Source organism: Felis catus, chromosome C2, assembly GCF_018350175.1.
Source record: "Felis catus isolate Fca126 chromosome C2, F.catus_Fca126_mat1.0, whole genome shotgun sequence".
Classification (NCBI taxonomy): domain Eukaryota; kingdom Metazoa; phylum Chordata; class Mammalia; order Carnivora; family Felidae; genus Felis; species Felis catus.
Genome location: NC_058376.1, coordinates 112,901,078 through 112,919,112, shown reverse-complemented (window position 1 = coordinate 112,919,112; position 18,035 = coordinate 112,901,078). Strand labels below are relative to the sequence as shown.

Genomic DNA, 18,035 nt, shown 5'->3' with positions numbered 1-18,035 from the left:
TTGGATATATCATTTGCAAATATCTCCTCTTGTTCAGTAGGTTGCCTTTTCATTTTTCTGATGGTTTCATTTCCTGTGTGAAAGCTTTTTGTTTTGGTGTAGTCCTGGTAATTGACTGTTGCTTTTGCTTCCCTTGACTGAAGAGACGTATCTAGAAACATTTTGCTAAGGCTGATATCCAAGAGATTATTGCCTATGTTTTCTTTTAGGACTTTAATGGTTTCAGGTTTCATGTTTAGGTGTCATTTTGACTTTAATTTTATGTGTGGTATAAGAAAGTGGTCCAGTTTCATTTTTCTGCATGTAGCTGTCCAGTGTTCCCAGCACCATTTATTGATGAGACCTCCCCCCCCCCCCCCATATATTCTTGCCTCCTTTGTCATACATAGATTAATTGACCACAAAAGTGTGGGTTTATTTCTGGGCTCTCTATTCTGTTCCATTGATCTATAATGTCTCTTTTGTGTGTGTGTCAGGACCATAATGTTTTGATTATTATAGCATTGTAGCCTATCTTGAAATTTGGGACTGTGTTACCTCCAACTATGTTTTTCTTTCTCAAGATTGCTTTGGCTATTCAGGATCTTTTGAGACTCCATACAAATTTTAGCATTATTCTACTTTTGTGAAAAATACTATTTGCTTTTTGATAGGGATTATATTGAATGTGTAGTTTGCTTTGTGTAATGTGGGCATTTAACAATATCGTTCCATTAGCATGGTATACCTTTCCATTTGTGTTATCTTTGATTTCTTACATCAGTGTTTTACAGTTTTCAGTGTACAAGTCTCTCACTTCCTTGGGGGAATTTATTCCTGGGTATTTTTTCTTTTTGGTGCAATTGTAAATAGAACTGTTTTCTTAATTTCTCCTTCTTCTACTTCATTATTCGTGTATAGGAATACAATAGATATCTGCATGTTAATTTTTTACTCTGCAACTTTACCGAATTCATTTATTCTCATATATATGTGTGTGTGTGTGTGTGTGTGTGTGTGTGTATGTGTGTGTGTGTGTGTGTGTATTTTGGTGGAATCTTTAGGGTTTTCTATGTATAGCATCATGTCATCTGCCAATAGTGACAGTTTTGCTACTTCTTTACCATATTGAATGTCTTTTAATTCTTTTTCTTGTCCAGTTGCTCTGGCTAACACGTCCAGTACTATATTGAATAAAAGTGGTGAGAGAGACATCCTTGTCTTGTTCCTGACCTTAGGGGAAGAACTTTAATTTTTTTCTCATTGGTTATGATGTTAGTTGTGGGTTTCTGGAGTCTTGTCTTTTTTTTTTTTTTAAGTTTATTTACTTATTGAGACAGAGAGAGAGAGAGAGAATGAGAGGGGAGAGGGACAGAGAGAGACAGAGACAGAATCTGAAGCAGGCTCCAGGCTCTGAGCTGTCAGCACAGAGCCTGACGTGGAGTTTGAACTCACAAACCGTGAGATCATGACTTGAGCTGAAGTGAGATTCTCAACTGACTGAGCCACCCAGACACCCCAGGAGTCTTGTCTTTAGGAATCACTCAGCCAGCATTTTTTTGAGGGCCGGTTCTCTTGTGTGTGAGTCTGCAAGTATGCATGTCCTGTGTTTTATCTAGATTTCGAAGGTCTGCAAGGTGTGCATATCTTCAGTTTTTCCAGTTAGACTCCAGGTACCACAGCATGGAGAAACCTCCATTTTCTTGGCCAGTTTTTGAAAGTGTTGACAAATGAATGGGTTGGTGACTTCTGACTCAGTTTTCTATCTTCTGCATTGATGTGCCAGGGGAGGTATAGAATTGGAGCATTCATTACAGTGATTAAAACAAGGACACTAACCAGTAAGTGCTAAGGACTGTGCTGCTGGGGGAGACCCAGGGCTGCTGTGTATGGTTTGGATGCCACAAAAGGACTCCCTGGGGTCTCTGGCTTTGCTTGTTCCTGTTTGTCACCTTTAGCTAGTTTTCTCTTGTAGTAGATATGAGGTCTTGATTAGATCTGACTTGATCCTCCTAACTCCTGACACTATGGCCCATTGACTTCACCTTCAGTTAGAGTCTTGGTGAATGAGAAACATGCTTTAGTTTAACTTCTAATTGGGTGAATGCTGAGGTTACATACCTCCAATGAGGAACAGTGCTAATTAGTTTTCACATTAGAAGTGGCTGTCTGCGCTTCTTGGGCTGAATTGCAGACACCTGAGAACTTCCAGTACTTGAGCTCAGTTTTATCTTAACTGCTAGGCTTTCTTCCTGGGCCTCCCTATTCACAGACTCACACTCATGAGAATCAAAGATCTGTGTTTCTGCTGCAAAGAGACCCAGTCTTCAATTATGTATGATAATTTGACAGTGGGTTAGTATGGACAGTAAACTGATAATGTTCAAACCTAGTTTTTACTGTTAATTCTAACCACTTCTCTTAAAATACTTTTAGCAGAGCTAGTAGCAAAGTGCATGCCTGGCACACCTAAGAGCTCAGAGGTGTGTCTGCATATCTTATCTGATTACGGGAGGTGGTGGACAGTGAGGTGTAGCACAGGTGCCAAAGGTCTGGGGCCATGAAAATGGCCAACTGTCACTAGCCTCTGGATTGTCAGGATGGATTAGTGAGGAGTTTTCACCTACACTTTTTGGCATAGCCTAATTATTTTCAACCTTGGCACTATTGACTTTTTTTCTTTTCTTTTTTTTTTTTTTTTTCTTTTTTTTTGAATTCCAGCCCTTTGTAGGTAGGCTGTCTTTTGCATTACAAAGTTTTTAGCTGCATCTCTGGCCTCTATCCACTAGGTGCCAGTAGCACCCCATGATTTATGACAACAACAACAAAAAGTGTGCAGACATTTCTAAATGTTCCTAAGTTGAAAATCACTGGAATAGCCTCTAAGTGGTAGGTATATTTGATATCATTTTGATATACAGAGAGAATTTAGTCACTCTCTCTTTGGTGCTGTCTTAACACTTACAGTCTTAACTCTATGTTGAGTAGCTCATCAACGGTAGGTAATTCAAATCCTTAGGTCTCAGAATGTGAAGTGGACTGTCTTGTCTGCACTGGTGGGGCAACAGGCAGACAGTGCAGTATAATGATTAAAAGCATGCCTGTTGGATGTAGTGGACCTTGGTTAGAAATGCGGCTTGATTATTTAATAGCCATGGGTTACTAAGTACCTCCGTGTTTCTGTCTTTACTTCTCTTAAAATGGGGGGGGGGGGTAGTGGTTGCTGCCTCATAGGGTTCCTGTTCCTCTAAGAATCAAATAACCTGGTGCTTGGTAGTGTGTGTGACTCAGAGGGAACAGTGGGGGTTCAGGGAGTGACTCAGCTGACAGTGGAATAATCCCATGTCCCTGGGACTTTCAGTCTGCCCAGGACTTCCCCTGGGTCAGGCATCTACACAGTTCCCCCTGCTTTCTTATGTTCACTTTCAGCTGATGCTCTGCACCTGAATGAGAGCTATAGGAGGCACTGTAGATTGTTTGCTAAGTGCTCTGAACCTCCTTGGGTATCTGGCTCAAAAGTGCTTGTGTTGGGGAGGATGGGGGGAAGGCTGTGCTTCCAATGGTCCCCCTATTGTCCTCACAGGAAGTGGCATTTGGCAATAGGGAATGAGGGAAGCCCAAATATATCACGGTCTTACTGAGCAATCAATCCCCAGAAGCCTGAATCTTTGATGAAAGTGGCATAAAGCTATGAAATATTGGTCTTGCTAATTTTGGGAAATGATTCCTTTCTAGGTCTGGAATTAGGTTGAGCTACTTGGATTCCTGACTTTTTTCCAGCCTGTTCTGCCACATTGTTTTTGTTTTTGTTTTGGTTTTTTTAAACTATGAGGCTCTATTCCCCAGGGCCAGGCAAGGAAATGAATCTTTGACCTCCTTTTGCCTCGCTGAGATGATGTTTGCATTTCTCAGTTAGGCATGTAGTACTCAGATGTTCAGATCTTGGGGCTCAGGGCATTAATGCGTATCCCTTTGCTATGGGAATGGGGAACAGGTTTTCATTTCTGGGAAACCCCCACTTTTAACTACTTAGTTAAATATCAACCACCTGCAGGTTTGTTCAAGAATCAGCCTCACATAGCCCAAGAAGAAGGATATCCAGGACTTTGGGTGGGAGTGCGAATACTGCAGAAGAGTGATACATGCATTTGAAAACCTAACGTTTGATCTACTTCCTCCATTTTGGAAGAATCAGTGACCTTTGCTTTTAATAAAATGCATCATGACAATTCCTTGAATTAGGCAATTCTGTAAACGAATTCGTATTTTTATAATACAACATATGATAATGAAGTAACTATATTCATCTCAAAATGGGTAGAACTTAAATGTGAAAGATGGAGTTTTATGCAACTTAAAGATGGTGCTTAGAGTACAGGTGAGGTAAAAGGCCTTTCCTTCTGTGAACCCTAGGTCCATAGGTTGGGATCCATTGTTGAATGTGTATTTCGCTTTTAGACCATTACATTTGTGATTATTTCACTTTTCTAATAGGATTCAATGTGAGTCCATCAAGTACATTATAAGAAAGTCATGTCATGTCTTGCCATGCTGCATGGGAGCACTTAGATGGCATTTCATTATTGCCTTAGCTGTAATGTCCATATGTAAGAAGTCTAATCATAACCAGCTCACAAATGTGTTCCATTGCAGTTTTATGTTAACGACTTGCTTGGACCAGGACTGGTTTGGTTTTACTCTATGCTTTTTTTTTTTTTTTTTTTTTAAATACAGCCTACTCTAGGGGCGCCTGGGTGGCGCAGTCGGTTAAGCGTCCGACTTCAGCCAGGTCACGATCTCGCGGTCCGGGAGTTCGAGCCCCGCCTCAGGCTCTGGGCTGATGGCTCGGAGGCTGGAGCCTGTTTCCGATTCTGTGTCTCCCTCTCTCTCTGCCCCTCCCCCGTTCATGCTCTGTTTCTCTCTGTCCCAAAAATAAATAAAAAACGTTGAAAAAAAATTTAAAAAAAAAAAAAAAATACAGCCTACTCTAGACTTCTTTTTAATCTTTATACATTATTGTTTTTCTCTTATATTGTTAGTATCGCTCTCTGTTTAGTGGTGATTTTCCTGTGAGGTATAAACCTGCATAAGTCCTTAATAAAACAGACTAAAAATTGGTAGGTCTAGAAGTCATGATAGCCCCATAGCTATAAACTTGCTCAAGCCTTTTCCATCCTTCAATAACAAAGGTAAAAACCCTCTATAGGCAAAGAAATACTGATTCCCAGTATTAGTGAGCTCATCTTGTTCCTAAGTATCACTACCCACTGAAAGGACCCCGGGCTTCTTGGAGAAATGGTTGACTTTAATAAGGCACAGGGAAAGTACAAGTGAGTTGAGATGAACCAGTTGGGCAAAAAGCAAGGAAGCGCTCAGCCCGATAGGGACATGTCAAAACATGGAAACTGCTATTGGAGATACTTCTAAATTTGACAATTTGGATATCAACAGGAATGACGAGATCAAAGTACTTGGAAAAACAAACCAAATTCAGGAGTTGACAGTGATATTAAGAAAAGGAAAGCAAGGGGCGCCTGGTTGGCTCAATAGGTTAAGCATCTGACTCTTGAACTCATGGCTGTGAGTTCAAACCCTGAGTTGGGCTCTGTGCTGGGCGTGCAGCCTACTTAAAAAAAAAAAAAAAAAAAAAGTGTGCGTGTTTGATGTGCCTCTGTGACTCAGTCAGCAGAGCAACTGATTCCTGATTTTGGCTCAGGTCATGATCTCATGGTTCGTGGGATTGAGCCTCTGCAGAGGCTGCTTGGGATTCTTTCTTTCTCTCTCTGCCACTCCCCTGCTCACACACACTTTCTCTCAAAATAACTAAACTTTTTTTAAAAAAAGGAGGGGGGAGTGATATTAAGAATAGGGATGACAAATGGAGGATGAAGACAGGCGGAGGCTCTTCTTTACATAATTTCAGTTAGAAAATGTAGAATGAATGATAGAAAGTCACCATTTTTCAGCCTCAGTGTAATAACTGATGAGGACACAGTCTTCAGTAGTTACAAAAAGCCAGTCGATAAAAGGCTGTGGGAGAACAGGATGTTCTAGTCTAAAAGTATCACTCTCAGATCATTTAGAATACTAAAGGAAAAAATTGATCCTTTTCAGCAGGGATATCTAGCTGTCAATGATCAGACTTACCCCAAGTGGGATAAGTTGACATTATGATTTATTTAGATGTATACAACGTGCCCTGTCAAAAAGCTGATCATGGATGAACAATCAGAATGTGGATCATTCTGTAAAACAACTGGCCTAGATTCTAAAAAAATGAATGTCATGAAAAGTGAACAAACATGATTGGGTGGGAGGGAGCAGTTCTCGATCAAAGGAGGCCAAAGAGAAATAATGTGTAATGTGTAATGTGTGGTTGTGATTGGAGATTGAGGGAGTAGAGGATAGAGCTATAGTAATTGTTTTGGGACAGTTGTGTAAATCTGAATATAGGCCCTGTGTTAGTATTTTTGAGTTAATCTTTCTAGGTGTGATGATGGTATGGTTAAGCAGGAGAATATTCTTACTCTTCTGAGTTGCATATCAAAGTATTTAGGATGGGAGGGTCATAATGCCTGCAGCACATTTTGGAAGAGGTTCAGTAGAAGGAAAAGAAAGTATATGTGTGCGTATATATATGCTTGTGTATTATACTTTTAGGATGATATATATTACAGTATATGTGCATACACATGTGTATGCATATGCACATGTGCATGTGATGTATGTGTGTGTATTAGTTTTGAGGGAAGAATCCTGAGCTCAGTGCCTGACACACAGCAGGTACTCAACAGTCTCTTAGACACATCTGTTACCCTGCTGCCTGTTTTCCTCTGTTAACCTTTGGAAGCTTTTCTATCTATCCTTAAATTGGGTTTTCTTATTCTATTCTTTGCCATCTTCTTTCCTCTTTCTACCTAGTTTTCTAAGCCAAAATAATCTTCGTTTAGAACACTGTTGAAAACCATCATCAGTAAAGCGAACTGCCTATAAAATATTCCTTGGGCGCTTATTATCATGCAGTGTTGTTGGTATTGTGGGTGCATCCTGCCCCCCTTGGAGCTCAGTGTCTGCTCCTGGACCCCGAGCAGCCTCATCTACTTCCCCTCTGCACAGTGGACCCCCACTTTCTGCACTTCTGGCTCACTCACGGCCCTGGGTGTTGAGGAGGCAGATTGATTCACCTCCATCGGGAAGAGCTTTTCCCTCAACCGAGTCCATCGTGCCTTGCGTTAGCTGCCACTGTGCCTCGTCATCCCTTTCCCTCTCCTCGCGTCTTATAGCGACAACTGCCATTCATTGGGAACTTTACCTTGTACCGGACACAGGCGATGCTAATTGCTTTTTGAAGTATTTTCTCTTTTTCAGGGACTGTTTCCTACTTTGAGAAGAATTTATGTAACCTAAGGTAAAGCACAGTAAAAAGAACACAGTGCTGACTGGACAGCCAGAGCCACCTGCGTCTACCTTTGTGCTCCTCCCTGGCTGTCTGCCTCCCTCTGCCCAGAGGGAACCCTGTCTTGAGCTCTGTGTTTTTCATTTCTGCCCTTTAAACAGATGACTGTAATCCATACAAGCATATATATTGCATTCTAAAATTGTTCATGCTATATACTGTCTTCCAGGACTTTTTAAAAATCCCCAGCTCAGCATTATGTGTCTCAAGTTTATCACTTTAGAAAAGGAATTGGAAGTACTTGAAAAGATGAGCATTCACTTACCCTCTAGCCAAGCATCTTAATTCCTAGGTATATGCCCTAAAAACCTTTTATAGAAGCATATTGAGAAACATGTACAAGTGTTTCTTGAAACATAGAAAGTGATAGAGCAAAAATGTGGGCATTGGCTCAAATGATTATTGGTAGGAGAATGTGTAAAAGAAAAACATAGTGTAATTTTATGCAACACTGAATGAACGAACTACAGCTATGTACTTTTGAATAAATCCTCATGTTGTTCTGATAAAAGTAATCCCACTTTATAGTTGAAGAAACGGATGTCTAGAGAGCCTGAATAAATTGTCCAGGATGTTACAACTAAGCATGTTGTAGAACTGAGATTCGAATCCAGGTGTCATTCCAAGGCCTTACCTGCTAGGGTTGTATTGTTTCCTGTTGAAAAGACTTGTTTTTGTTGGTTTGTCTGTTCTGCATGGAGAGAGAGCTTTGTATTTTGACCTGACTTGGCAAATGTTTCATAGTGTGAATTGTATAAATTTCTGATGAATGACCTAAAACATTCTTACATTGCACAGGAAGAAAGCAGGTGAAGGGAGCTTAGTGGCTTGAGCAAATTCCTGAGGTAGAAACCAGAGCACTCACATGGGCAGCTCAGCTCCTCCGAGCCCTCACTGCCTGCAGCATTTAACCTTCTGGTCTTACCTTGGTTTCAGGCCTCCCTTCTAGGACGTGGCTGGGAGAGGCCTGGCAGATAGATACTACCTCAGCATAACTAATACAGCTGATCCTGCTCCCCCTTTTCTCAGCCAGGTTCCGCTGTTGCTCTCCTGGTGGAGAGCAGAGGCCTCTCCTCAGCTGTGTGACTCTTACCTAGAACATAAGTGTGTCCGGCCTACAGTAGCAAAAGTGCCAGCAAGCTTTCTTCTGGTTTTTGGATGTCACTGACATGAGTAGCTTGTGGAAAAAGTGCAGGTGTATTTGTGTGTGGGGGGCGGGGGACGTGGGGAAGGTAAAACAGTAGATATTTGGTGCCTTAGGCAAATCAATGTTTATTATAAACGTAGATTATTGTGCTACTTAGGTATTTTGGCCCAGTCGAACAAAAAAGATAAAAGTGGAAGCTTTACTACTTAGCTATCCCCTTGAGCTTTTCCTTGCCCGTGCCTTTCCTTTTCAGTGCCGGAAGAAGCTCTGAGCTAGGTACATACGTGTTTTCTCTCTGTCCCAGTAAATCCCAAATGGCTTCTGGTCCTTTTAAACTGGTGGGGGCTACTGGCAAGGGTCTGCAAGCATCACTGACTGAGTTTTGTCAAGCACTACGTAGGACCAGCAGGAATACCAGGGTGAATTTGCTTTCCTGCTGTCCCCACAGTGATGTTGTAGCCCAGTTTTGTAAACATATAAAACTCGCTGAGGCAGAAGTACTTGTAGGCCTGTCTGTGGCTGTCCTTCTCTAGCATCTTAGTGTGGCTGCCCCCTGTCGGTCCGCGTTAAAACATCGCCTTCTAGGGGGGCCCTTCTCTGTTCATGACATCTGACACAGCCAAGCTCCTACCTAGCATCTGCCAGCCGCCCACCATGTTTTATTTTCTTCATACGTGTCTTTATTATTTAAAATAATATTTGGAGAGCCTGGGTGGCTCAGTCGGTTGAGCATCCGACTTCAGCTCAGGTTATGGTCTCACGGTTCATGAGTTCAAGCCCTGCGTTGGGGTCTGTGCTGACAGCTCAGGGCCTGGAACCTGCTTCGGATTCTGTGTCTACTTCTCTCTCTGCTCCTCCCCTGCTCACACTGTCTCTCTCTCTCTCAAAAATAAAGATTAAAAAAAAATAATATTTAATTTTCAACTTACTGTCTCCATCACCCCCTTAAAGGTAACCTTCATGAGAACAGGACTTAATTTTCTTATTCACTGCTAAATTAGTTATTTACCTGGCAGACAGTAAAAGTTCAATAGATACTTAGTGAATTTATGAATTTTGGTTAAATTGAGTTGATTTACTTAACTGTCAAATTATGAGTCTGTTTAGAACCTCTAGAGTTTTAAAGTTTCTATCTGCAAGAGGTTAAAATGTACAGATAGCTTTTTAAATCTCTGGGGAATAAAATTGGATCTACATAATCTTTAATTTATGAAATATTCTTATGCAAAGTTGATGCAAGTTTGACTCGATAAATTTTAATTTTGTTACTTTTAATCATATTAATTGTTTTCCTTAAACTCCATAAGTGAAACAAAAGGCGAGAGGGTAAAAAGCTGTGTGTACCTGAATGCTCTGTCCTCTTTCCCATATGCCACCACTGGCCATTATGTACCCTGAATCCTATTTTCGTCATTCTCCTGCTTTCTTGTTTTATCGTGTTCTGCAATGTCTGTGTTCCTAAAAGTAAGTGTAAATCTGTGGTATGTATGTGTATGAAATTGTGATTTTGTTTTTTTTAAAAGCCTTATATTATCTTTTAGCGATTTAACCTTATCATATCACATATCATCCACGGTATTGAGTATTGCTGTAAATTATTTGTCTTGGTGACTATGACTAATTTCCTGTGTTTAGGATGTTTCTAGGCTTTTGCTCTTATAAACTTGGCTGAGACGTATATCCATAGTTTATCTTGACGAACATAGGAAAGATTTTCTTGTAGGTATAAATCTAGAAGTGAAATTGCAAATTCATATGGTATAGGAATGTCAAAATAATGGAAACAGTGCCAACTATGGTCCAAAGTGGTTGCACCAGTTTATACCCCTATTAAGAATGTGTAATGATCCTGTCGATACATATCCTCTTCAACATTTCATATTCTCAGATTTTTAAAGTTTTGTTTATGATGTGATACTGTATTGTAGCCTTGATTTGCATTTCCATGATAACTGATGATATGGGCATCTCTTCATATAATGATTATTTCCATGAAATGTCTAGTCATTATCTTCTCATTTTTATGTTGGGTTGTTTATGCTATTATTGATTTGTAGAAATTCTTCAAATAGTGTTGATAATCTGCTTTGTTAGGTGTATATATGGTGAAATACATTTCCTAGATTATAACTTGTCTTTTCACTTTGAAGGTGTATTTTGATAAACAAAAGTTACAGATTTTAATATAGTCAAATTATTTTTGTTTTGAGTTAGTGTTTTTAGTATCCAAAGAAAATTTTTCTATCTCAAAGTCTAAAATAATAGTTCTCACAATATGGTCTGTTAGACCGTGGGGTTCCTTGACACCCTTTCACGGGGGCCATGAAGTCAACCCATCTTGAAAAGAATACTAACATGTTACTTGCCTTTTTTACTCATTGTGCTGACATTTGTATGAATGGTGCAAAAGCCAGGGTATGTAAAATACTTGAGCACCAATCAGGGCCATGCACATATCTGTTCTATAGTCACTGCATACCTTACTGCTATGAATTCTTAGTAACCAGGAGAAGAAAAGGCCAAGTGCACTTTACAGTGTTCTTGATGAAGGAATATATATTGTTAATTTGGTTGTATCTTACCCTTTAAATATGTGTCTTTTAAACATTGTACATGACAGAATAGGAATTGTTCATGAAGCTTCTGCCTTATTTGGTGGTTGTCTAGAGGAACAACACTTGAGTGATTAAGCCATGTGAGCCATGAACTGAATTAGATGCTTTTTGCTGGAACACCATTTTTTACTTGAAAGAATGACACACAGACTATAGTAATTCAGACTGACTTGGGTATTTGGCGACATTTTCTCAAAAATGGATGAGCTGAACCTTCATCAACGGAAGAAAATAGCACTGCCCAGTACTTAGAGATCAGTGTTAATATTAAGACCATTTTTTTGATTTTTATATAATAAAGAGTATATATCTGAATGACAGTACATCTCCAAATGACTTGATTATGTGATGTTATAAAGTCTAGCACAGGTCAAAGATTCATTTAAAAACTAAGAGGGGTGTGTGGGTGGCTCAGTCAGTTGAGACTTAGACTCACATCATGATCTCCCAGTTCATGAGTTCGAGCCCCACGTTGGGCTCTGTGCTGACAGCTCATAGCCTGGAGCCTGCTTCGGATTCTGTGTCTCCCTGTCTCTCTCTGCCCCTCCCCCGCTTACACTCTGTCTTTCTCTATAATAAATAAAGATAAAAAGAAATTCAAAGACTAAGTTAGACTAAAGGATTTTAATGCAAAAAGAATATTCATTGATAAGGATTTAGGTTCTACATTGCAGACAACCTTTAAGAAACAACCACTTTTTGAGATTTGTTGTGGTACCAAAGAAAAAAAATCCAGAAGGCTATTAAAATACTTTCTTTTCCTATTACATATCTGTGTGAGATGAGATTTTCTTTAATATACTTTAATTAAAACTACATTTTGAAACTGATCGAATGAAGCAGTGGATATGAGAATCTGTCCTAGTTCAGATATTAAAAGAGGCAAGCAAAAAGGTACAATAATACCACCTTTCCAATTAAAGCTTTTTTAAATAAATTATTGTTTTATAAAAAATGTGTTATTCCTGTTAACAGTTGACACCTTTTAAAATGAATTACAAATATAAATTCAACAATTTTAATATCTATTACAGTAAATATGGTTAGCTAGAACTTATACAGATGAAAACTCTTTGGCCTTATGAATATTGTAAAGAGGATCTTGAGACCAGAAGTTGAGAATTCCTGGCTAAGATATATTTTACTGTATTTTCTAATAAGAATTTTTGGGGGTTAGTTTGCTTATTTTGATGTTAGGCCTTAATTTATCATGTACTGGATGGTCTGTAAATACCAAAAAAGAAAAGGATACCACACTTTTATAAAGATAATTAAATTTTAAAAATAGGTAAAACTTCACAGTCTATCATTGTAACTCCTACAGATTGAATATCTTTAATTTTACTTTTTTTCTTGAGTTTTTGATAAGGTTGTCTATTTATTTGGTTATTCATGCATCCATGAAGTATGTGAATTAAGCAAATAATAACCTTCATGTCGTTTTCTCACCTCTGTCTGTCTAGGACTACCACTGTGTGGCTCAGGGCTCTGAGTCCCTTGATCTCCAGGTCTCTAGCTCTCAGGCCCACAGGTCTGGCTGGGAAGGACAGGTTTGCTTGCTCAGTGGACATACGTTAATAGATACTTGCTACTTGTGTGTTGGTACATTACCCGGTTTTCTGTTGAAGTGATAGGAGGTGAATTGGGAGAAGTATTCATGTTCCCTAATTTGCGATTTCTTATTTGGCCCTGTGAGTATCAGATACTAACTGAAGAAATTTCCTGTGAGGTTTTATTAAATCTTTCCAGTACTATCTCTAACATAATAGGTTATTAGCAAGGATGGGGGAGAGATTCTTTTTTTTTTTTTTTTTTTTTGAATAGCTGCTCTGTGCCAGATATGAACATGTCTCAATTACTGTCTTAGCAGCTCTGTGGGGCGATAGCTTTATTGTGATGTTATATTGGTTATGGAACAGAGGAGGATCATAGAGGCAAAAGAGCTGAGATGCAGGCGTAGCTCAAGGTCAGGGTAGATTAAAATTCAGCTGGCCTGCTGCATTCAGAGGCCCTGCTTTTTCTACCATATAAGATTGCCTCTATAAAAATCTGAGTCCCCATAATATTGACTATATTTTATGCAGTGTGATTGTTGCCACTGTTGTGTAAACAGCTAGTAAAGAGGCTCAGCAGTCCTGTGCTCTTTCACATCTCCAACTTATGTTTATGTATAAATTATAATTTTTATTGGGCACATTCATCTTGTTAGATCAGAGGTAAGATATGGGATAGGTGAGAGGGTACTGGATTTGAAGCCTGATGGCCTTTTCCTTTAAGACCCATCGTAGGCCTTCATTAGCTGTGTTGTGTTGTTTGAGTCGATGAACCTCCCTGGACCCTAGCTTCTTAACTGAATAGAGCCAGCAATTTAAGGTATTTCCCAGTGTAATTTGGCTGCTGGAGACATCCAGTGTTTTTTTAATTTCATCCAGTCTTGATAATATCTATACAAAGCTTTAAAAGCAGAGGGCTGTATCTATGGGAGTTCATTGGAATTGTTATTTACAAGTCTTGGATTTCACTGTCATATAAAAGTTATGTAAAATACCATTAAAGGTTTTTTTGCATCACCCTTGACTTCTGGGACTGCCTTTTGAGACTATGTCTCTCTTCCTTTTTTTATTAGATTGAATCATGTAAAATTGTTAATAATTGGCTTTTTTTTTTTTTTGCCTACAAAAATGGAAGTTTCATATGGTTAGTATAATACATTTAATAGGTATTAGTAAGATTGCATATGAATGGCTAACAAAAAAAAATCTATGTAATTTATAGGGCATATGGCCAAATGTAAGTAAGTCTAGATCTTGGTTATGTTTTTTAAAACCAACTTTTACTCTGGATTTTCTTTCTCAGATGATCTTGATTACAGGTGGTAATTTCTATCAGCAGTGAACTGTTTTGTGTTGAAGCACCAAAGGTGAAGAAATGTTTTCCCCTATAATGGGTGGGGCTGATGTGGAAAGCTGTCTAGAACAGAAGGAGAACTAGAGATATAGAGAGATTCCGCCCCCCCCCCCCCCCCAATGGATGCTATCTTTAAGAGGGAAAACTGGCAAGAAAGTTGGTAGGTGTAAAAATGAATTAGAAGAAGACTTAAGAGGTTGCGTTTTATTCATTTAGAGAGTCATGTATTAAGAAGAGTTATAGCTTTTTAAAATCACTAAATTTTGTGACTTCTAGAATATTTTTGATGGCAGAGTAGGGAGACACTTGTGGTTTGTAAATTATCCTATCACTGCCTTCTTTCAGTTACAGTATGCTTAGAATTTCTCCAATAAATGGAGCTCTTATAAAGCTTTTTTGGCTGGGAAGTATAAGGAGTGGGTTCTCAGCACAAGTTTTAAGTTATTCTAAGCATTAGTTTTAAAATTATCTGTCAGTCTAGATTTTATGAAATTTATTACACAGTTTCTAGAAAAAACAGGCAAAAATAAGCTGCACAAATTACATTCTTTGTCCTTGCTGTCCACAAATTAAAGCCAAAAAACTTCTGAATACTTGATATTTAAATGTTTGGGAAATCTCAGACGAAACCAGACATTAAGAGTCAATATATGAAAAACAAAACCTTAAATATTAAAAAAAACTAAAATAGCAACTATGAGGCTTATTTATTCCTGTGTCTTCCCTGTGAAAATTAGTTGTGAGTCACCATTAAATCTACACGAGCAGCTCAGGTGTTTAGGTTTCAGAGAAGACTTCACATCCTTCCTTGCATGAAGTATTTTACCTTTGGTTTCAGTTTTTGTGAGTTTGTGGCAGTTTGCTCTCTTAAACCAAAGCTGCTTTGCCTTTTTTTCTCTTCAGCATTTCATTTCTTTATCGGACTCCCTTAGCTTGGAAGATTACATCATAGCCGAGCTATATCCTTGCTCCTTAACATATCAAGAACGGATTTTAACCCACTGTCCACACACACACACACACACACACTGTCTTATGTTTTACAAGCCTTAAGTTTACAAATTAAAAAACAAAACAAAACAGGGATTTCTTAAAGTCTAATGCGTGAGCCCATGGAAGAAAATCCTGCTCCATGCAATTAAAAGGCACATTTACAGGGAAAAGTTAATTGGACTTAGTTTAGTTTTTGAACCTGGAAAAGTCAGATCTCACTGATAAATCTGTCACTTATCGTTTAATCCATGAGAAAAAAACAATTTAGGACATCATGAGCACAAACAGCCATTTCACGTTGGAATCACAAATATTCTTTAAATATACTCTGCACTGAATGGACCGTTTTTACTTACCAATTTTTCCAGCCTCCTGTCGTCTCCGTAGGCAAGACTGGATCAACAATGGAGTATAACATCTGATGTTGAGGGAAATAGATTTAGCTTTCTGCTTGGGCTGCTCGTGTTGACCAGTGAGGAAATGCTATATTAGCTCTCAGACCAAAACATTTAAAGTACTCTATGAAATGCTGACATCTTGCCAAAGGCCTGAATGTCAAGTACTACAGATGCCCAGTCCTCTTTGGAACCCAGCTCTACTATGTGCTTGTGTAAGTGTAAGCACTTTATGCTTAGGGTTGCAAATTAGCAAGGCGTGGTATGAAACTGGGTACAGAGAGAAAGGCGAGAGCAACAGAGCAAGCGAGAGCTCCAGTCAGCAGGAGGCTAGATCTTTCCCATGCCTAGCTGTGACCTCTTCCTGGGAAGCTGTTGTAAGAATAGCTTCTGTGTTTATTGGGAAGGATTTTCAAATTATACTTCACATGGCTTCAACTGAACTCCATGAAACTTGTTGGAAAATCAAAAAATAGTTGAGAGTAAAATAGACCAGAACACTTGCCACTTTCAGTTAGCAGAGGGGAGAGGGGGAGGGCTTTGCAAGTAGGCAGATCACCTAGGAGTCTTGATCAGCCAAGGCCAAGATAGCTGTCAAGTGAGGAGAGAGATTGAAAGGTGATGCCGTCTCCTTTGGACCTGTGTGATTGACCATTCTACCTGGACCCAGTTCTAGGGGGTCGATTGGCGGGGCCTGGTCTACTCTGTTATCCTCACACATTCCCAACCTTGAATTGAGGCTCTTGTGACTTTAATCTTTCTTTACGTTACCCCTTCCTCTTAAATCTGGTTTCCAAGCACCCTGTTTGACACCAATTTCTGGATTCCTTCGTCATTTAACAAATTGTTGCTGGGATTTGTTATTCTTACATAGCACTCTCTATTAATGCAGTCATCTCAGGAGAAAGGGGGCCAGAGTCTCCTCTGTTCTATCCACTTTGAACATTTACTCATTTTACCGATTTCTTTCTCTTTTTCTTAGGGCAGCAGGCTCATTATCAATCATGCTTATTTTAATTATCACACAAAAATAAAACAAAACAACCTCCCTCAAAGTTCTCTCTGACTTAAGCCCTTTTTTTAGGTACTACTGTCTATTAGTCAATGAAGCTATAAACCATTAAATTATAGCTTGATCTCATCTGCTCATACCCAATCACCAAAGCCTGATGATTTTCTTAACACCTAAATATTTCTTGTTTATGATTCCTATTAAGTTTGTATTCCCTACCCCAGTCTGCTTACTCCCCAGTGCCTTCCCTCCAGTCACCCATGAGAGGGATCTCTCTAAAATACAAGTATAGCCACGTCCCTTGGCTCCTTGTCACTTACAAGGTAAGTTCATCCTGTTGAATCTGGCAGATTTAGTGCTCTTTGATTGGACATTTTGCATCTTCTTCCACTACTTACCTTGAGCTTTATATTACTGTCTTCTTGTTCCAACTCCCTACAATACCTATGGTCTTTGTCTTCTTGCTTGGGCTTATGCTTTGCCCTCTCCCTGGAATACCTCTCTTCTCTTTTTTCCTGGGACATCCTAAGTTTAAACGCTGTTTTAAAAATTTCAGCTCAGGGCACCTGGGTGGCTCAGTCGGATAAGCGTCCGACTTTTGCTCAGGTCATGATCTCATGGTTCATGGGTTCAAGCACCATGTAAGGCTCTGTGCTGACAGCTCAGAGCCTGGAGCCTGCTTTGGGTTCTGTGTCTCCCTCTCTCTCTGCCCCTCCCCTGCTCACGTTTGCTCTCCCTTGCTCGCTGTCTCTCAAAAATAAATAAACATTAAAAATAATTATAGAAGTTTCAGTTCTTCACATGCTACTCAGTTTTTGCTTTATCCATACATCCTCCGCTCTGTTTATATCTGATTTTTACATGGAGTCATCTTAAAAAATTAAATGTTTAGCTTTATCGAAAAATATTTTTGAAGTCCTAGATATCGTGTGTTTATTTTTTATATCATGTTAAAACAATTACATAACGTAACAAATTTAGTAAATTTGTCTGGGTTCAGTGTATTCTGGACAATTTCTGGTGTGTGGAAACACTCCTTTCAGATGCTGTTTGGCCCATACTCTAACTTTGGGAAGCTGTTCCTGATCCCACACACTTGGTAAAGTTACCCTCCTCTCTGTTAGCCAAAAAGACTATTGGTCCTTCCATCAACAATTGTTACATCCGTTTGTTCATCTAATCAGTCAACTAATACTTATCAGTCGTCAGCCTCTTCTGGAGGCCTGGTGGTGTAAGGACCCTGGGGGTACAACCTTGAATACTTAACCTGTGTTCTTTAATTGTTCTCCTTTTATTCCTCCCAGCTAGATCCTTAGCTGAGGAAGGCAGGGCCAATGTTGTGTCAATTTTGTATCTTCAGCACCTCCCATTTTTACTCACAGAATTAAAAGTCAAGATGTGTTGACCTCTTAATTCCATCCAAGATTTACTTATAGTACTTGTGTGTTTCCTAAATGAGACTTTTAAATATTGATAAAGGACAGTTAAAGTTAACGGGCTCACTTTTGTTTTTGACAGCTTATGATTTATA

At 39.2% G+C, this 18,035-nt stretch overlaps 2 protein-coding genes across 6 annotated transcripts in view; one reads left to right on the top strand and one right to left on the bottom strand.

The window, feature by feature from the left end:
• MED12L (mediator complex subunit 12L) overlaps positions 1-18,035 on the top strand; it is a 335,495-nt gene that overhangs the window by 138,579 nt on the left and 178,881 nt on the right.
• P2RY14 (purinergic receptor P2Y14) overlaps positions 1-18,035 on the bottom strand; it is a 77,933-nt gene that overhangs the window by 10,798 nt on the left and 49,100 nt on the right. The window contains exon 1 of one of the 5 annotated variants that reach the window (XM_011286178.4): positions 15,454-17,123. The exons of 3 other annotated variants lie outside the window; for them this stretch is intronic. The gene's annotated coding sequence lies outside the window, so the exon portion shown is untranslated. Of the gene's footprint in view, positions 1-15,453; positions 17,124-18,035 lie in introns of those variants that run through there. One more of the 5 variants, XM_006936329.5, reaches the window with a different exon arrangement.